The following is a 21,638-nucleotide window of genomic DNA, read 5'->3' as shown; positions in this document are numbered from 1 at the left end:
ATTTTAAAGAGCGTATGCCTTTTGTTTTTTTTTTAGACGATAACTCTTTATAAAGTGAATCAGTTTCTCAAAGGGTTTCCCCTGGGCTGCCCAATCCCAGTAAGTGTCATTTTAGATTTCAGTTTATCGAAGAAACTTAGGAGGCATACAGAGCTCCAGATTTTGTGAAAAGAGGTCTTTAACTGAGAAGTTCATACTTTATTTCCAGGTCCCAGTCCCCTGGGTATTTTAACGCAAGTGTTGGACGGATCAGAAAATGTAACCCTGTACCATAACTGGCAGAATCTACAAATACCTCCGCTCTCTGAGAGCAGCGTTCAGCATTCTCCGGCGCCCTCTGAGAGCGGAGTTCAGCATTCTCCGGCTCCCTCTGAGAACAGTTTTAGTTCCATTGTCCGTCAGTCTCCTCCACTATCATCGACGCCCTCTAATTCTAGCCGGTGGTCCCCTTTGCCGGCAACGCTTCACTCTGACCATGGATCTCGGTGTAGAATTCATTATTCACACCGATATTCCCTTCGTCCTGACCACCAGCGGAGACATCGAGAAAGACTGGAGCAGCTGACTGAACAACTTCACCGATTACTGGTGCAATTTGTAGAATTAGAGGCTCCTGTGTACAACTCCATACCCAAAATGTGTTTATACTTGATGCATATGTATGTTTTTTACATTGCTCTAACCCATAATTAAAGGCTAGGTTTTATATTACTTTTTTCATGAAAAATAACATTGATTGTAAATTATTATTATTATATTCTGTGTTCATAACAATACAGATTGCGAGGGGCTAGCATGGTGATTTTAACGAGCCCGAAGTAATGTTTAAGATCTGCAAACTCCTCAAAAACAAAGGTCGGATGGCCGATCGGGTAGGTTTTTGTTTTGTTGACGTAAGGGTACAGACTTGTAAAATCGTAATAATGCATTTGCTCGTCACCTTGAACCTTATGATATAATTTGATAGCGTTGGTGCGCCCTCCATACAGGGCATCACGAGTCCTCTTTTTTCATGCGTTCCCACTGATGTTCCCAAATCACTCTAATCGTCAGATTAAATTTTTCACGCAATTTCTTCAGTTTGTCGTCAAACATATTAAACAAATCGGCATAAGGCGCCCCCGTGAGAGGATGTTTAGCTTGCGCCTTGTAGCATTCTGGGCAGCTGTGATAAAAGCAGCCAACAAACTCAAAGGCCTTCGGGACAACCTGAACTTCGGTGTAACCGTCTAGATAAAAGGACCCCATCTTTACTTCACCGTGATTCAGGGCATGTCGGATGTTTATTTTTTCCTTCTCGGAAAGAAACATCAGCCATTGAATAGAAGAATAAGATTAAGCTTTGTGAGTGCTTTTGTAATGATCACTTGGAATTATTCCAATTGCATTATTAATTTTGTCTGTACATGGACAGGCAGAGAGTAGCTAGGGTCATACACTGAAAAGGATCAATATTACTGATCCTGAGCACTTCCTCTCTAAATTTCATGCATGATGTTCTCAAAATAACCACATCGTTTCTACAATAGTAAGCCAATACTCGTCTAAAGTTGAAGGTACCGCTTTTAATCGAATCTTACCAAGATAAACACTCCTCTCTTTCCTGGCTCATCATGTGTTGAATGCCGTAATGTTTAGGCTCGGGGTACGGCCCGATGTAATTTTGATTTTCAACGGTGTTAAAGAAATGGGGAAAGTACCCTTTTTGAGCCTGGAATCCCAGGGCTTTGGGCATACTGCTCAATTTCATGGATAAGAAGCTCAACGAGTCGATAAATCTCAAGTCATAATCTTCTTCTATAAAACACATTAGTTTACAACCCTGAGATGTAACAATTGGAGTTTGCCCGCTCTCAATGAGATATTTCATTAGGAAATAACCGTCATACCCCTTAGAATTGTGAACTATGAACGTGTACTCTTGGTATTTCGGATGTTGATATCTGTGGAAGAACTTTACGACATAGTCCTCCCCGGCCCGACTCCACGATTGACTGTTCCAATGCATGCAGTGTGTAGCAGTGCTACTTAAGAACTGCATCTCCCAGCAGTCCCTGCTGGGGCTGCTGGTGTCAAAGGTAGCCACAGGCAGTTAAAAGGAGGGCAGAGGGCAAAGAGAAGAAAAGTTTTGTTTTGTTTTGGTTTGTTGCGGTTATTTGTCGTCTCTCCGGCTGTTATTGCAACTCTAATCATTTTGTCTTGGACTGTATTCGTTTGTTGGGGTCTGGATTGTCTGTCTACCTGTACACTGAGAACTGTGTTGGATTATTTGGTTTTCCGGAAGAGTGGAGCGCTCCTGAATCAACCATCAACCATCAACATCATCAGTAACTACCGGTAGGACTGTATTTTTCCTTATCCATACCAACATACAGATCGCTGGACTTAACTTGGTCACTTTTCGTCTTTCAACCTGTTTGGTATATATGGACTTTGCTGTGTGGTGTTTGTGTTTATTTTGTTTATGTGTAATATCGCCGAAGGGGTCAGGGGTGGTATTACTGTTTCATTACTTATTTCGGGTCATTATATTTGTAATTGTTTGCCATTCCCAGTGTGCTTTATTGTCTCTGTGGTGAGTGTGTGTGGGTCGATCCAAGGCTGGGGACGTTCCTGGGATCTCTGCTATTAAAATAAATAAATCACCGTCATCTTTGACGGTGTGAATCTTAGCGGCCCCTGACCGCTACAGATTTTGGCGAGCCGGGTAGGAGCCAGGTTAATTACGTTCCCTTCTAACCGACTTTACATACACCTCCGACAGAAGCATGTCTGTTGTAAGCGCAGTGCAGGGCGAGGAGCTTGAGCTGAGTGGACCACTGTTGGACGTACGTCCGCAGCCTAGGCCACGTCACGTTACGGTCAGAGCCCCTCCCGAGGAAGAGTTGAGCCTGCTGGATTCCCTGTGTGTCTCTAGTCCGGAGCAGCCCGAGACGGATGAGGGACGACTGTTGCATGACCTGACGTTGCGCCTAGAACAGCTAGAGACGCGGGTGGATCACATCACCGGCAGTTTTCTCAACTGAGATGAAACCATCCATGATCTCATCGATGCCACGGCCGCCCGAGTTTCGGGCGAGGCGGTTGTGAGGGTGCAGCGTCTGGAACAGTCCTTCGCGAAGTGTGTGCAGCGCCTGGAAGCCAATATGAGGGAGGAGATCAGGAGGCAGGTGCAGGATAGCTGGCGTGCCGTCACGCAGCCACTGGGGCAGTCGACTCCTTTAGCGGGAGTGGGGATCAACTGGGGACAGTCGTCCTTGTCCGTTGCGATGCCGCGGATGGAGTTCCCTAAGCTGGCCCCTCAGTGTGCACCCACGGGCATTGTCGACTTTGTGGAGGAGGTCGACTTGTTCGTGGAACTGCATCCTCTGAGTGGAGCCGAGCTGCGGGGATTCCTGAACACGGCACTCAGCGGGCCGGCGCGCTCTTGGTGGTTTGCTGAGCTGCCTTCCTGAAAGCGTTCCTCTCAGATGAATACCAGGTGCTGTTGGAAGAAAAGCTCCGGACCTTTGTACAAAAGCCATCGCAGAGTCTCAGGGACTTTGTCTTTGAGTTCCGTGCGTTGTGCCTTAAGTGGCAATCTGACATGCGTGAGGAAGAGATATTGCGACGTGTCCTTGACGCTTGTGACCCTCGGGTGGCAGCTACTCTGAGGGGGGTCGTGAAGTCGGTTGATGAGTTGGTGAAGGTGGGGTCCCGAGTGGAAAAGGACTGGGCGGCTATCGGGATTAATGGGTCTCGAAAGGGTCCCACGTCTCGGGATGTCCCCTGTCCCAAACCACGAGGAAAAGCCCCAGTGGATCACCGTGCCGATCTCACCCTGGTGCAAGCCACCTTGCCCCTCTTAGTGCTGCCCGTGCAAGTGCGAGGTGTCACTGGAGAGGCGGTCGTAGATACAGGGAGCACTTATACCCTTATGAAATACAGCTTGTGGGAAAAGCTTAAAGTGCCTCATGAGCAGTTAAGGGGAAGTGCAAAAGTAAAATTCTTTCTTGCGGATGGAAGGGCGCACGGGGCCAGGGGCAGGGTTCCTATGAGGCTCTGCTTACATGAGACACACTGGGAGACAGAGGTTTACATCCTGGAAGATGACCACCTGTCAATGCCCTTATTACTGGGAATGGACTCTCTTGTGTCGGTAGGTCTGACTATCCATCTGTCGCGGCTGGAGTATGAGTTGCCGGGGGGTGAAGTCCATCGGTTTGGGACGAAGGCTCAAAGCAATCTGGTTTGGCCTAACTTGTGTTATTATCTCGCGCAATTGGTGGATGAGCCCAGCCCAGTAGAGAAGGCTATTCTTGAACAGCCGGAGCTCATTCAGCCACTGCTTAGGAGGTGGCACTCGGTGTGGACGGACAAATTGGGTCGGACTGAGGTGGTGTGTCATCACATTCACACAGTCGACCCTGTCCCTGTTCGGCACAGAGCCTACAGAGTGTCGCCTCTGAAAAGAGGAATAATCAAGGAGTGGGTTGACCAGATGTTGGCAGAGGGGGTCATTGAGCCTTCCACCTCGCCATGGGCTAGCCCTGTGGTGCTCGTTCAGAAGGCCGACGGGACCTACCAATTCTGTGTGGACTATCGGGAGCTGAACAAGAAGACCTTGGATGACGCTTACCCCATGCCACTCATTCATGACATCTTGGAGTCTTTTCATGGGGCAGCAGTGTTCAGCTCCCTTGATTTGAAGTCAGGGTATTGGCAGGTGAGGATGGGGAAGAGTAGCATGGAAAAGATGGCCGTCATCACCCCGGAGGGGTTGTTCCAGTTTCGGGTGATGCCCTTTGGACTGAAAAACGCTGGGGCATCATTCCAACGGCTAATGGAGCAGGTACTCCGGGGACTCATTGGGAAGACCTGTTTTGTTTATATTGATGACATCATTGTATTCTCCCCATCTGTCCAACAACATCTAAAGGACCTCGACCACATCTTCCAGGAACTGCATAAGGCTCATCTCACCCTCAACATCAAGAAGTGTAGATTTCAGTAAGACCATCTGAACTTCCTCGGCCATGTGGTGTCAGCAGACGGGGTCCGAGTGGACCCGAAGAAAATTAAGTCCATCTTGGACTACCCAGCGCCCCAGGAGGTAAAAAGTCTCCAGCGCTTCCTGGGGATGGCTGGGTGGTTCCACAAATTTGTGCATGGGTTTGCCGACATCGCTGCCCCTTTGTTCCAGCTGCTGAGGAAGGGATCCCCCTGGGAGTGGTCACCAACATGCCAGGACTCTTTTGAAAGACTCAAACAGGCCCTGATATCGCCACCAGTCCTGGCACAGCCTGATCCTTCATTAACCTTTCAGGTCCACACTGACGCAAGTGACCTCGGGCTCGGCACCGTTCTATCCCAAACTAGCCAAGGAGAGGAAAGAGTGGTGGCCTATGCTTCTCGGTCACTAAAGGGCGCCGAGTATAATTATTCCACCACCGTGAAGGAATGCCTCGCTGTCGCGTGGGCTGTGGAAAAGTGGCGCCACTTCCTGGAGGGAACATCGTTTGAAGTCTACACTGACCATAGGGCTCTGACCTGGGCATTCAATTGCCCGAAGACCACGTCTAGGCTAACAAGGTGGGTATTGCGCCTCCAACAGTTCACGTTCGGGGTGTGCTATCGGAAGGGTTGTGCTAACGTTGTGCCCGATGCCTTATCACGGGTTCACGAGCCCGCGCCAGTGGTATGTGCGGTATCGGTCTCTAACCCTTGGCCTGATCTTCCCCTGAACATGCAGGAAATCGTTCAATCTCAAGCAGCCAGTCCTGTATATCAGGGGTTGAGAGAGGGCTCAGGGGGGAGGCCTGACCGCATACATTATAGGGAACTTCAAGGGGCACTCTATCGCTGCGTTCCAACAAAAGATCGGGGTTACCATTATCAGTTGGTAGTGCCCGAGACATATGTGCCCAAGTTCCTACAGTATTATCATGATAGCCCGATCGGTGGTCACCTTGGACGTACTAAGACACTGTTTAAAATCTTGGAGGTGGCATGGTGGCCGACTGTACGCAAAGACGTCTGGTCCCATGTCCAGACTTGTACCACCTGTCAGCAATACAAAACCCCACCTGGTCTCCCCTCGGGACAGCTTCAGCCAGTAACCGTCACTACCCCGGGGGAAAGCCTAGGCGTGGACCTAATGGGACCATTTCCTACTAGCAAGGACCGGAAGACCTACCTGATGGTGGTTGTGGACTATTTTACTCGCTGGGTGGAGCTATTCCCTTTGGCTAATGCCACCGCCAAGAAGATATGTTCCACCCTGAAGGATGAGATATTTACCCGATGGGGGGTGCCAAAGAACATCATCACAGATCGGGGCCCGCAGTTTACCGGCTCAGAGGCCGAAGAGTTGTGGAAACAATGGGGGGTGGTTCACCTGAAAACGACAGCATACCATCCCCAATCAAATCGCACTGAGCGGGTGAATCGAACCCTGAAGACCATGATAGCATCCTTCGTCGGAGACCACCATCAGGATTGGACAAAGTGGCTGCCTGAGCTGCGGTTCGCATTGAACACGGCGGTGCACGAGGTTACAGGTGAAACCCCTGCATTGTTAGCTTTAGGCAGACAGATAAACGGTCCTCTAGAAAGGATCATTGAGCTCAACCCACCTAAACCAGACACATCACTACACAATCACCTGCCAAGTATTCAACAAATCACTCAACAGGTAAAGGAGAGGATGGTGAACTTCCAGTCCAGACAATCTCAATCGTACAACCAGAGACATAAGCCTGTGCAATTCTCGGTTGGGGAGAATGTCTGGATCAGGACTCATCCCCTCTCCAAAGCCTCTGAGAAATTTACTGCTAAACTGGCTCCTAAGTGGTTCGGCCTGGCTACGGTTGTCCAAAAGAAGGGACCAGTGACCTACGCAATAGAGTGGGGATTGCCAGGGACTAAGAAAATAGACACTGTAAACATCTCCAATCTCAAGCCTTGGTTCGGCCGTATACCACGGCCTGGGGGTGGGGATTGTAGCAGTGCTACTTAAGAACTGCATCTCCCAGCAGTCCCTGCTGGGGCTGCTGGAATCAAAGGTAGCCACAGGCAGTTAAAAGGAGGGCAGAGGGCAAAGAGAAGAAAAGTTTTGTTTTGTTTTGGTTTGTTGCGGTTATTTGTCGTCTCTCCGGCTGTTATTGGAACTCTAATCATTTTGTCTTGGACTGTATTCGTTTGTTGGGGTCTGGATTGTCTGTCTACCTGTACACTGAGAACTGTGTTGGATTATTTGGTTTTCCGGAAGAGTGGAGCGCTCCTGAATCAACCATCAACCATCAACATCATCAGTAACTACCGGTAGGACTGTATTTTTCCTTATCCATACCAACATACAGATCGCTGGACTTAACTTGGTCACTTTTCGTCTTTCAACCTGTTTGGTATATGTGGACTTTGCTGTGTGGTGTTTGTGTTTATTTTGTTTATGTGTAATATCGCCGAAGGGGTCAGGGGTGGTATTACTGTTTCATTACTTATTTCGGGTCATTATATTTGTAATTGTTTGCCATTCCCAGTGTGCTTTATTGTCTCTGTGGTGAGTGTGTGTGGGTCGATCCAAGGCTGGGGACGTTCCTGGGATCTCTGCTATTAACTCTTTTAGGGCGGATGTCGACTTTTGTCGACAGGAGTGGTTGAAGACGAATGTCGACAAAAGTCGACATCCAGGGATAGGGGGCGACAATCAGCTGTTAATGGCGACAAATCTCACTGTCACGTCACAGGCATTCCCTCTGTGCTTGGAGGAATGCTAGACTCGTTGACTCGGCAAATAAACATTGCGTGTGCGTGAGTTGCGAAATGTAAACAAAGGCAAGATGGCACCAACATGTGAAAAGGCAGCGAAGCAAGTGCAGAAAAGAAAACACTTGGCAGATGATGTTTTGCGCATTATCGCGGAGTCAGACTCTTGATTTTTCAGAATCGGACTTTATTGGCAGTGATCAGGAGATCGAGCAAGAGAGTTAGAAGCAGGCATCAGCTGATCAGACACCAGCCGATGCCGCGCCAGCGGATCTGCTGCCAGTTGAGTGCCTTCGTGCAGCCGATGCATCTACGGCAAGGTTCGCATGGGATAAATACACAGACATTGATCCGTTGAGAGCCGATCTGGCTACCGGAGTTTACAAGACGGCATGGCTTGCTGTTGGACACGACAGATCACCCGCTGCTGTACTTCAGGCTGCTCTCTCCTGATGCTGCTTTTCAGCTACTGTCAGACGAGACAAACAGGTAGGCAGAGATTTTTTTTGAATCGCGGGCTGTGTTTGCATCGCATTCTCGTTTTTCAAAGTGGAAACCCACAACGAAAGACGAGATGAAGCGCGCTGTGGCATTACAAATAGAGATGGGACAGAACTGGTGATATAACTTCAGGGAGCATTGGTCCAAACGTGTTTTGTCCCCTGGTGGCTTAGGTACGTGCTGCTGCAAAGTTTTATTCACTTCTGTAATAAACAGAAGCAAATCCCATGGGGTGAGCCAGGCTATAATGCCATACATAAAGTTCATAAAGTTTCAGAAGATGAAAAGAGGTGACAATACGGTTTTCATGCAGGCAGAAAACTTGGTGGCAGTGGCATGGCACAATGGCAAATGGGTGACTTGTCTCTCTACAGTACACACTAACAATATATGTGAGAAAGTGCAGCAACAGACAATTGAAAAATAGGCACCAAAGCAACACATATTGTAAGGAGTGCAAAGTGGCAATGACTGAAATTGGCTGCTTTGAGCGAGATCAGACTTTGCTGTGTAAAATGTATGTGATATGTATGTGAAATCATAGAGTATGCAGGCTCATACAACATGCAAGACAGTAACATTTGTCAAAAGTAAATATTTTTTGTTGATTTGATATGTTAAACAATTGCTTTGTGTTCTTTTTTAAAAAATGTTAGTTTTTGGAAAAATATTCAGCCCTGGGAGAAAAGAAACAAAAAAAAAAATTAGCCCTAAAAGAGTTAAAATAAATAAATCACCGTCATCTTTGACGGTGTGAATCTTAGCGGCCCCTGACCGCTACAAGTGGATGTAATTGGGGATGTGGATTCCGTCATCTTGACGGCACTCAGAATCATAGAACACATACTTTTCGTGGATCAGTCTTTGCGGTAAGCTTTGAATTAAACACTGATGATTATCACCAGCCTCTTTCATGACCATTCTACAAACGCGACAATGTTTGGGTCGACACTTGTGAGCTTTTGAATCGGCTTTCAAGCTGTATCTCCGTTTGCAGAGAGGGCAGACTTTATGGACGTCGGAGATACTTTCAGACCTGCACATCTTTTCATTCAATTTGCGCGTTTTGTGGAGTTTGAAGCAAAACCTTGATCGACAGAAATGATGACAATCGGAACATCGAAGAGCCTCCCCGTCAACCCTTTGACAGTTTGTAGATAAACAGACATCACAGTGCTGCTGCTCACAACGATGTCATGATGGATTAGAATACTGTAGGAAAATCCCAGAAAGCCTTTTAGATTCAAAACACTGTAGTAATGTTCATGGTGCAAAAACAGGAAAGCCGTCTTTGTTTTCCTGGCATGGGACGCTTCAAATTTTAATAGAGCGTTAAGTGTTCGGTTTCCGGTACCAGACGATAATTTTAATTCCCATTAACCTCTCAAACTTTTCAACATCTGAAAACGTTACTTTCTGATCCGTTGATAGTCCGACCCTGACGTGCAATCAACGAGCCTCTTGTTCACACAATTTCTGATTGTTGCTGAACCTAGCATTTAATACAGCCGGCAAACCCCTCGCAAAACACACTGATCATCCGGGTTGAAGGAGATCCATAGGTGTTTCAGTTTCTTTTGAACGATTATAAAAAGGGTACAGGCTTTACACCAGATGGAACCCTCACTACCTGAACGATTAGCATCAGACTGGAATGGGCTAAAATAGTAGCATGACTCTGGAGAAGTAATTCAATTTGATTAAAAAAATCCTCCACAGAAAGCATGCCCAGGGGGGTTAGGGAAAAAACACTGGGGTTGAGAGATTCGGCATGTAATTCTAACTGCACTAGATCCTTAGGATTCAAAGTGCTCATAAAACTGTCTAATATTTGCTGAAGGGTCTTGTGTATATGATTAAAAACTTCGACGAATGAATCAAGTGTGTTGGCCTCAGAAAAATTGAAGCGGTGTCTAATCTTGATATTGTTAAATTTTGGACACTCCATTATAGAACAAATTATTTAATCTAGAAGTGGAGGGCTGCGGGGGGCTTACTGACGGGTCTGGAGACGAAGGATTGTCCATATGTGAGGTAGATGGCTATGGAGAGTTGGCTTCGAGAGTCAAGTTTACCCCGGACAGATTAATCACTCCGGATCCTGTCTGAGGAGTTGAATTATCTGACCCTGTTAAGTCATCAGCAGGCGAGTGCTGAAGATGGACCTTGCTGCACAGACTCTCGCACTGAATAGGTTATTTTGTAACTACCCGAAACACTTTAACAAAGTGCATGCACAATCCCTACACCAAGATGTATAAAAAGAACAGCCTGGTTCTTAAGATATAATCTCATAAATACAGGAACATCTTAATCCTATTCATTTACACATGTTTCAACAATACACTTGATACGTCTAAAAGTCACATGAACTTAGGGTCTACTAGGTGGTATTAAAATAATTACATTTAGCAAAATGAATGAATGAAAACGCTTATGCCCGAGCGCTCCCAAGCTCGCGCACACACACACGCACGAGCGCTCAGAAACATTGTAAACATAGAGCATTTTTAAAAAAAAAAAGTTTCTTACCTGCTTCCGCATAGTACTACTAACTCTAAGGAAAAAAATTAAAGGATTCAACTGTCTGTTTTTAAAACAAACTGTTATCACTGTACCTTTTCCATTATACAACCGTAATTATACTCAAATATTCACTCACACATGACCCTTCATCAAACCCTTTCATGAACGGTACAGACGGATAGAAAATGTCCATATAAAAAGGCTACAACTGATCATGTGCGCTTACACATGCCCATGCATAAGTGCACGCTCCTTCACGCAAACATGCCCACACGCAAGCCCATGCGCAAACATGCCCAAGCGCAAACATGCCCAAACTTCATGCGAATATTTAAACATTTATCATTTTTAAAAAAAAAGCCTTACCGTTTTCCGAGTCTGCTCGGATGTACTGTTCTAAGAAAAAAAAAATATATATATAAGGATTGCGCCAATCGCTAAAGTTTCACCCCACCATTTATAAAACATACTCGTTTAACGCGTATAAGAATCATGAATAGGGCTTACCATGATCATGGGACACACGGTTCTCTGCAGAATAGTCTGTATGAACGATAATTATATTTCATTTAGTTCAAGCCATAAATACTAGAAATCATTAAGAATTTCGTGAAAACGCACTGTCACGGCTGAAATTTATCTTGTCCTTCTGAACAGCGATCAGGGAAAAGAGCATGTGTTCCCGAAGCAACTCAATTTATAGAGAAAAGAGCATGTGTTCCCGAAGCAACTCAATTTATAGAGAAAAGAGCGGTATTTTGGAAGGGTTTACGGTGATTTGTGATAGCATATGTGTGACAATCATTTTTACTCGACATCCATGTAATGTCTGTTGTCCGGGTTCACATCCGTGCCTTTGGCCGGACACCGAAAAGTCCAGTATTTTTTTAAAAGTCACCTTTGTAAGCCATTGATTTCTTTTAGCATCTGTATGTCACAAGGTAAGGCCATTTTTCACACTGACCCCCGAATGATCTGACATGGGTTTAAAGATCATGATCCGGCCTGATCCAGGGGACCCAACAGTTGCCTCTGAGCTGTGAATCGCTCCCAAAGGTTTTGGTTTTGCCAAAGAGTGTTTTAAAATGCATTTTCTTTATCCCCAGAGGTCTGATCTGTTTAAGGCAATCTAAGTTTTTTGGAATAGGGCTTTTTTAAGATATACAAAATATACATCCGAGGCTTGATTTTTTATACGTCTCAAATGTTCTTTAAAAGGGCCCTGTTGCATTTTATTTAACTGTGTGTGTGTGATTTTTACAGGGCTTATATCGAACCTAGTTATCTCGTGTTTTACACATTATCATTAAAGCCTTTTACCTCTCGTGGGGGTTTACGCTCATCTGCTGATAAGCATGCTCGTGCAAAACACAGCAGGGGGGTTGGGTAGGGGGGCTGTCAGTTTCACGGCCTATGGCGGGCACTGGCTGGATCTAGAGGCACTCTGGGGCTCATATAGTTTGCAGCTTTCAGCTATAGACACATGCCTGCTCGTGGTGGGGCGCGCAGAGCCTGTCAGCTTTTTAGCGCCACATGTACTCTGCCGTGTAGAGAGATCTGGCACATTAGTTTCTGCGGGAAACCTGCTTTACCGCTGCAGCCCTGGTCATTTCGGGGGGCGCACGCACGCACAGGCACAGGCTGCCTTCTCTGCTCTCATTCGTCAACTGTGGGGATAGAGTGAGAGCATGGGGCTGCTAACAGCAGGGCAGCTTGTCAGCGCAGAGACTGTCTGGGGTCTTTCTCTGCGGGAAACCTGCTTCACTGCTAAGGCTGTTTTTACTGCAGAGTCTGTCTGTGTGATGGAGAAGGCAGCTTGACTTAGATAAAATAAAAGCGGTTTACAAGTGATAAAGCAAAGGTTAGATAGATATTTAAAGTAATAGATAGATAGATACAGAGGGTTCTTAACCAAAACAGTATAGGCAGGATGGCTATAAGGTAGATCGCTCCGGCTGGAACATGTTCTGGGCCTGTCCTCGGAAGAAGTGGGTAAGGAAGTGGAAGGGTCTGGATAGACACTTGCACAGACATGTCGAGGGTCCAGCAGCAACATGCCTGGACTTGTCCTTGGGAGAGGGGGGCCGGGGTGAAAGAGGGGGTAGACATCCATTAAGTCTGCTCTTGACAGTTTCCTGGGGCAAACAGGGGGGTGGGTGTGGGAATGGATTCAAAGAATCGGCAGACATCCATCAAAATGCCCTTGACAGTTCCCTGGGGCAAACAGGTGGGTGGGGGTGGGAGTGGGTTCAAGAAAGGGGCAGATATCCATTAAAATGCCCTTGACAGAAAGGAGAACCAATCAGGTGGAGGGGTGGGGCGCATCATTCAAATCCACCAATCAGAGGAAAGGGGGTGGGGCTTACGGGCATTCATCCAAAAGGGACGTGACTTAAGGTCATAAATCATTTTGACAGAAACCGCATGCATAATACTACTCATCTTGGCTATTTGAACACAAGACATGCCACTGCAATTTGAATCATCTACAGTGGCTTGGTGGTACATGCAGGTACCCCTGCAACTAAAGACTTGTAGTAGTCTACAGGTGACAAGACCAATGCTTCAACCAGACATTATGCTGCATACCCTGACAGATATGGCCTGATCTTGTGAAGGTTATATAGCTTGATTCTCCATTAATGATGTATGTTGCAATGTGGCCAGTAGAAGATAGCTGCTCATTATTCCAAGAATGCTTACTGACTTGGCAGATGTTAGTGATATTCATACAAGTTTTACAGAAATATGATATTGAATGGACAAACTGGTCTGAAAGCTTGGCTTGCTGCTGGAAGAATTGTTGGTGAGGTCAGCAGGGGGAACTAACCCTGTAGTCTGAATGTGGATATCAGTGCAGTGATGGGGTCACTGTGCTGTAAAAATGTCGCCATCCTTTGGATGAGATGTAAAACCAAAGTCTTGACTCTTTGTGGCCATAAAAGATCCCTTAGTAAAGAGTAGTGTGTACCCTGATGTCTAGACTAAATTGCACACCATGGCCTAGTCATTCTGGCCCCCTAATCATCCCCTGTCTCTAATTTCCTATCTCTTTCAGCACTTCACCACCTAACAGCTAATGTGTGGTGAGCATACTCTATGTTGAAATTGGAGGAGGTATCTGTACTGCATACCGGTGAGTACTGACCCATGGTCCAAAAATGGCTATCATTGCATCATCCAGGTGGATGCTGCACATTAGTGGTGGCTGAAGTGGCTCTCCAATCATTGAAGTGCTTTGAGTAGTGACAAAAGTGCTATATAGATGTAAAGAGGTGGGGATGATGTTCCTTCATCCAGGTTCAAATATCAATGAGACAAGCAATATTCTAGCCAAGACCATGCTATCCTCATGAGGGAATGACACGTACAGCTGAGTATTATTAGCATACGAATGCACTGACTCTATGGAAAGTAAAGTAAGGAAAATATTTATAATTAGACACACGTAGTAGATAATCTGGCAAGCATTAAAAGGAGAAAAAAGGATTGTGCATATAAATCATATAAATCAGTCTCTACAAGGAATCTATATCTACCTCAAATGAAGTAAAATTTCTTCTCAATTTACAATTTAGACTTTTATCGTTCCAACATCTTTAACATGTCTAACAAAATTTAGCAATTAATTTGAGTTATCTGCTGTTTCTTTTTTGTTTTTCAAAGTCAATATGCATTAATAATATAGATATTTATCATCTATTTAAGTTATTTTTGGAGTTTTACTAAAACAGCCATAATCTTCTCTGGGTGCATTTAACTGTATAATCTCAAATATGTACAAAGGAAGATGATAGTTGAAAATGGATTCCCCAATCCCTTGCATTGCCAGAATGAGGCTAAGATCCAGGGGTTCAGAGTCACAACCTTCTGACACACTTAGGCACACCAAAGACTATTAAGCCTTTCCTGACAATGTTAAATGGACCAGCTTCTACAATAACAATAGCATAGCTCCTTTTCCTAATAAGTACTGAGAAAGAATATTTAGAGTTAAGAAGCTTCAGTGTTCCTGAATAATAAGAAGTGTGGTGCTAATAGAATTATAGGAATGTGTCACTTAGGCATTAAATAAGGATGTGTTAAACTAACCGAACAAATGTGTAGGTATTAAGCTATAAGAATGTATTTCTTGTAACTTGATGTAACCTTTGATATTGTATAAGCTATGCGTGTACGAAGAATGAGGATGTAAGTATTGTCTAAACTGCTGAAGTTGCACACACCCTGTGACAGTTAGGATAAGGAATTGCTGCAACTGGTCTTGTGTGTGTGCGGTGCTGACAAGGGCGTATTGCTTAAGACTGTGAGTGTGCTGATGACTCTTTTATCTATAAAAACACTGTGCACTCCTGCACTTTCCAATCCAGGGTGTGACCGCAAGCTATAACGATCTATGTATGACCTCAAATTGAACTGCCATGATTTCCTCTTTGTTGTTTAATAAACAAGCTGGGTATAAACAGAGGGAAAGTCCCTGCTGATGAGAGGCTGTCTGTAGCTAACTGAGCTGACAACTGCTGCGGCCTCCTGCTCACCAAGAATAAAGGAATTGCTTATTACTCTACATTGGTGTCCATCTCCTATCGTTCCTGACTTTCAGTGACCACAGTACCAAAAACAGATACAAATGATATATTAAAAAATGTTACTGTACAATATTATGAAAATATTAAATACTCTAGCAAAATTATTATATTTTCAGAAAATCACATACAGTCATGTATCAACTTATGGCTACATTTGGCCATATGTTGGTCGGAAAGTGTACAGGTCATTGCAACTGAGGCTCTGCCAGTCTGGTGTGCGTCATTTTAAGCTCATCTTGGGAGTACACCAAACACAGCTGTTAAAAACACCAAACACAGCTGTTAGTGGGTTAGGAGTGAATGTGACTCCAAGGCGCTCCATGCATTCAAAAACTTTGTTTAAAATATTAATTTGGTGCATGCCCAAATCATATGGCCTAGTGAGGCTGGAGCTAGATTGAAAAGTTCACAGATTGAATCTTGCCAAGGGGAATTTTGGATAATTTTCATCAAGATAAATGTGCTCAATAGAAAATTTTAAGTTGAATAATTGAGTGATTCATATGGAGCTAGAATGCATTCTGTGCATGGATACCTTCCACTCCTTTTCTGAAATGTTAAGTGAAAGATCCTTTACCCATTGTGCCATGGGGTCTTTGAAAGGAAGGGACCTTAAAATGTTTTTTAAAAATTGTGGAGATACTATCTGAGTCTTCAAGACTGATTAGTATTTCTTTGGGAACAGAAATACTGTAGGTGGAAGGTGAGGAAAATTGGACTGATTCTGTTTAGCAAAGTTTCTAGCTTGAAACTAGATGAAAAATTGTATTGATGAGAAGTTAAATTTGAAGCTTAATTGCTCGTAGGATGCAAAAACATTATTGATGTACAAGTCTCTGAATGTTTTAATCCCAGATATTTACCAAGCATTAAATACTATGTATATTTGAGAAGGTGGAAAAGAGTGGTTGTCATATAGAGGTACAACAGATAAGATCTCCTCTATTTTAAAGTGCTTCCTACATTGGTTCCATATTCTGAGTGAATGAAGGGCAATTGGATTATTAGTGTATTGACAATAGTTTATATTTACTGGAGCACAGAGCAAGGAATAAAAAAAAGTACTGTAAGATTTTAAATCTGTTGTAGACCAGACTTATATATGGTCATCAGTTTGCATCGATGTCCAGGGGCCTCATGTATAAACAGTGCATATGCACAAAAATGTTGTGTATGCCCGTTTCCATGCTCACATTGCGATGTATAAAAGCTAAACTTGGCATAAAGCCACGCACATTTTCATGCCAGCTCAATCCCTTGCGTACGGAAGTTCTCCACTCGGTTTTGCAAACTGGCAGCACCCAGCATCAAAGCACTGCTACTGTTCCCATGTGGTTTCCCTTTCCTTTTTAGATCCACATCCATAATGCCGGCTTTATCAAATACACTGAAAAAAAACACATATCGTTTATAAATTTAAGGCACCTGACTGTAATCAATCTGTAACTTTATAATGGTGTACAAAATGGCCAAACTATTCCACTGCCATGGCTGCTTTAGCATTGTTAGAGGACATCGCAAATGGAAGGATTAGAAGAGAATGCGTATTCAGAGATCATACTAATTTCTTGGCACATGATGATGACTGGCTTCTTAGTCAGTTTAGATTTCCAAGAGCGATCCTCTTGGAGCTGTGTGCTAAACTGGCGGTAGCTTTACAAAGGCAGACTTTGAGGAATAGTGCTGTGCCTGCTCCTTTGCAAGTTCTGTCCAATCTCGGGTTTTTAGCCACAGGATCTTTTCAGCGTGAACTGGCTGACCAATCCAGTATTTCTCAGCCATCACTGAGTTGTGCCTTGTCAGCTGTATGGGAGGGTATTATCTGTTTGTCAAGCAGATATATAAGGTTTCCATACACTGTGGCTGAACAGGCAAACATCAAAGCGCAATTTGCAGCAACATCTGGTTTTTCCAATATATTTGGAGCGGTTGACTGCACACACATTGCTATAAAGGCACCTTCACAGAATTAATTTGTTTATGTAAATAGAAAGCATTTTCACTTTATCAAGGTGCATATCATCAGTGATGTAAAAATACATCTCACTAATGTTGTTGCAAGATGACCTGGCTCAACTCATGATTCATTCATCCTGAGAAATAGTAGTGTGGGGAACAAACTTGAAAATGGTGCTGTGCATGATGGCCAGCTTCTCGGTAAGATAAAACATGTATTACATTTTTGGTCACAGTTGTATGTTATCTGTACAATTTAACCATATAACATGATTACTTGACAGTGGCTTCTCACCCCGTTCGCCAACCCACTGACTGAACAAGAGTGACGTTATAATGACCTCCACTCTCGGCCTCGGGCGGTGGTTGAACGTACTATATGGCAGCTTAAGGGCCGTTGGCACTGCCTGGATAAGTCTGGTGGAGTGCTGCTCTATAGTCCACATAAAGTGTGTTGCATCGTGCAAGAATGTAGTGTTCTATATAATATGACATACATTCGTAGCTTGCGTGTACTTGAACAGATGCAGTATGATGAACCTGACGCTGAACCACCAAATGATCAGCCACATCGGACAGCATTACAATGTCAAATGAATGTAATTAACAAAATGTAAAAACAGGTAAGCAGATGCATCATTTATTTTTTCACAAATTCATTTAATATTTGGTCAATATTATATAATGCTGCCTTTATATTCAATAGTTAACTGGCTACATCCTGTTGTGCACTGGCTACATCTCTCACCGCATCCACCAATGCATTTTGTGATTCTAGTACAGCCATCAGCACACAGCCAGATGATTGCCCAGCGGTTTCCAAGACAGGGGTGTGTGAGCAGCCAACGCCCGAAGATGTGGTCGGCACAGAAGCAGCACCATCATCACCTCGAGCCAAGTACTCAGCATTGGGGTCAGCTTTTGTACTATTGTCTGGAACTGAATAAACAGTAATTAATACAGCATTTGCTGCCTGATTGTTTGTCTTATTACACATGCAAATTATTTACACGAGTATGGATAATGGTAATAAAAAAAGGAATAAAAACTCACCATCACCCACAGTGATGTCAGAATCTCCCTCCCCCACTGGTAAAATGCCGGTAACAAGTGTGTTGCCAATAATTTCAGCAACTTGCTGCTCAAACGGTGCGAGCCCCGGGAATTCTCTACCTCCTCCAGTGATGCTGACATTCAGACGATGGGCTGCGACTCTACTTTTCATGGAAACTTTGATGTCTGCCCACTTCTTTTTTATTTCAGTTACAGTGTGATATTTTGCTCCTAAACTTTTGAGTGCATCAGCCACGCTATGCCACTCCATCAGTTTCCTTTTATTGCTTATTCCACTGCCTAAGTTACCAAATAAAACATTTTTCCTTGTCTCTACTTCACTTAGCAGGACCTCCATTTCAAATTCGCTGAAGTTGTGTTGTTGTAGTGTTGTTGTGCTTTTGCAATTGTCTTCTTGAAACGCTGAAGGTAAGGGGCTATTTATATTTATTTACATATTCAAAGAGGCGTAATTTTGGGAGGAGTCAGGGTGGGGCAGCAGGCCCATGCACATGCGTTACATTTCACGCTGATCGAGATTGATGTTGCTGAAGAACGTGGAGATTGTCATACGCACAGATTTATACATCTAGATTTTTTGTGTGTGCGCACATTTCCGCTTTTGTCCGTATGCCATGTTTTAGTGTGAATTCTACGCACGGCATTATGCATGAGGCCTCAGGTGTTTATGCCTGTCTATTTGCCACTCAGTAATAAAATTGAAAGTTAGGTAGTGCCATGCCCACTTCTGCTTTAGGTCATTGTAGAGTCGCCCATTGGATGTTTGGATATTTAGAATTCCAAGTAAATGAGGTTATGATTGAATCTAATTTCTTAAAAAAAGATTTGTTAATGTATATTGGGATGGTTTGAAATATAAAAAGAAGGTTGGGAAGGATGTTCACTTTAACAGTGTTGATTCTCCCTGCTAATGTGAGATGGAGGGTGGACCATCTATTCACATCTTGTTTAATTTTTTCCATACACACAATAAAATTTAATTGAAAAAAATCTTTATATTTACTTGTGATATTTATTCCTACATATTTAAACATCTGCTAAGAAAAACGGGGAGGTGTCCAATCTAGTATTATGTGCTACAGAGTTCACTGGAAAAAGCACACTTTTATTCAAATTAATTTTGAGTCCAGATATCCTTTGAAAATCTCCTAGTGCTTTTAGGACTGCTGGCATGGAATTTTGTGGGTCAGGTATAAACGGTACCATATCACCTGCATATAGTGATATTTTCTGTTCAGGTCCTTCTCTGAAATTTCCCTTTATCTAATAATAATAATAATAATTCATTTTATTTATACAAGGCACCTTTCTGATAACTCAAGGACACCGAACAAACAATAAATAAAATAAATAAAAGACACATTATAAAGAAACTTAAAACATCAGAAAATATAAAAATTAAAACCAAACAAAGCCACTGTAATCTTAAAGAAAAAGCCATTTTAAACAGATGCATTTTAAGTTTACATTTGAAGGATGAAAATGATTTGATATTTCTAAGCTCGAGAGGTAATGAATTCCAGAACTTGGGAGCAGAACGGCTGAATGGTCTGCTCCCCATGGTGGTTAGACGGGCGAGAGGGACAGTCAGATGGATGGAGGAAGAGGATCTAAGGTTACGGGAGGGAATGGCAACATGAAGAAGGTTGGACAGATATGGAGGGGCAAGGTTATGAATGGCCTTAAATGTTAATAGCAGAATTTTAAAATCAATTTGACACTTAATCGGGAGCCAGTGAAGCTGCTGCAAGACCAGAGTAATATAGTGTATAGATGAGGTTCAAGTAATGATGCGTGCTGCAGAATTCTGAACTAGCTGGAGCTTATGGAGAGATTTATTAGAGAGACCAAAGAGGAGTGAATTGCAATAGTCCAGATGAGAAGTAACAAGACTGTGAACAAGAATGGCAGTGGTATGGGGAGGGAGGGAGGGGCAGATGCGAAATGGAAAGATAGAGTACTGTCGAGGATGAAACCCAGACTCTCGACCTGAGGTGACGGGGAAACAACTGAGTTATCAATAATAAGATAACAATTATTGGCTTTGGATAAAGATGATTTTGAGCCAATGAGGAGAACCCCTGTTTTGTCAATGTTTAATTTAAGAAAATTCGAAGAAAACCAGGATTTAATTTCAGCAATGCAGTCAATAAGCAATGATGGTGGAAAGGAAGAGGTGGGTTTACTAGCAAGGTAGAGCTGGGTGTCATCAGCATAACAGTAAAAATTAATGTTATATTTACGAAAAAAATATTGCCAAGGGGAAGAAGGTAAATAATAAAAAGAAGTGGCCCCAGGGCTCTGTCCTGAAGTAACAGCAGTGGGTTGGCATGTGAAAGTTTTAAGCTGAATGAACTGAGTGTGGTCTAAAAGTTAGGATCTAAACCAATCAAGTGGAGTGTGGGTAATTCCAATCAAAGATAATCTAGTAAGGAGAGTGGTATGACAAATACAGTAATCCCTCCTCCATCGCGGGGATTGCGTTCCAGAGCCACCCGAGAAATAAGAAAATCCGCGAAGTAGAAACCGTATGTTTATATGGTTATTTTTATATTGTCATGCTTGGGTCACAGATTTGCGCAGAAACACAGGAGGTTGTAGAGAGACAGGAACGTTATTCAAACACTGCAAACAAACATTTGTCTCTTTTTCAAAAGTTTAAACTGTGCTCCATGACAAGACAGAGATGACAGTTCCGTCTCACAATTAAAAGAATGCAAACATATCTTCCTCTTCAAAGGAGTGCGCATCAGGAGCAGATTATGTCAGAGAGATAGAGAAAAGCAAACAAATCAATAGGGCTGTTTGGCTTTTAAGTATGCGAAGCACCGCAGCACAAAGCTGTTGAAGGCGGTAGCTCACACCCCCTCCGTCAGGAGCAGAGAAAGAGAGAGAGAGAGAGATAGAGAGAGACAGAGTTTGTTTTTCAATCAAAAATCAATACGTGCCCTTTGAGCTTTTAAGTATGCAAAGCACCGTGCAGCATGTCGCTTCAGGAAGCAGCTGCACAGAAGGTAGCAACGTGAAGATAATCTTTCAGCATTTTTAGACGAGCATCCGTATAGTCTAGGTGTGCGAACAGCCCCCCTGCTCAATCCCCCTACATCAGGATCAGAGAAAGTCAGTGCAAGAGTGAGAGAAAAGTAAGTTGGGTAGCTTCTCAGCCATCTGCCAATAGCGTCCCTTGTATGAAATCAACTGGGCAAACCAACTGAGGAAGCATGTACCAGAAATTAAAAGACCCAT

This window comes from Erpetoichthys calabaricus, chromosome 2, assembly GCF_900747795.2.
Source record: "Erpetoichthys calabaricus chromosome 2, fErpCal1.3, whole genome shotgun sequence".
Classification (NCBI taxonomy): domain Eukaryota; kingdom Metazoa; phylum Chordata; class Cladistia; order Polypteriformes; family Polypteridae; genus Erpetoichthys; species Erpetoichthys calabaricus.
This window is presented reverse-complemented; position numbering follows the sequence as displayed.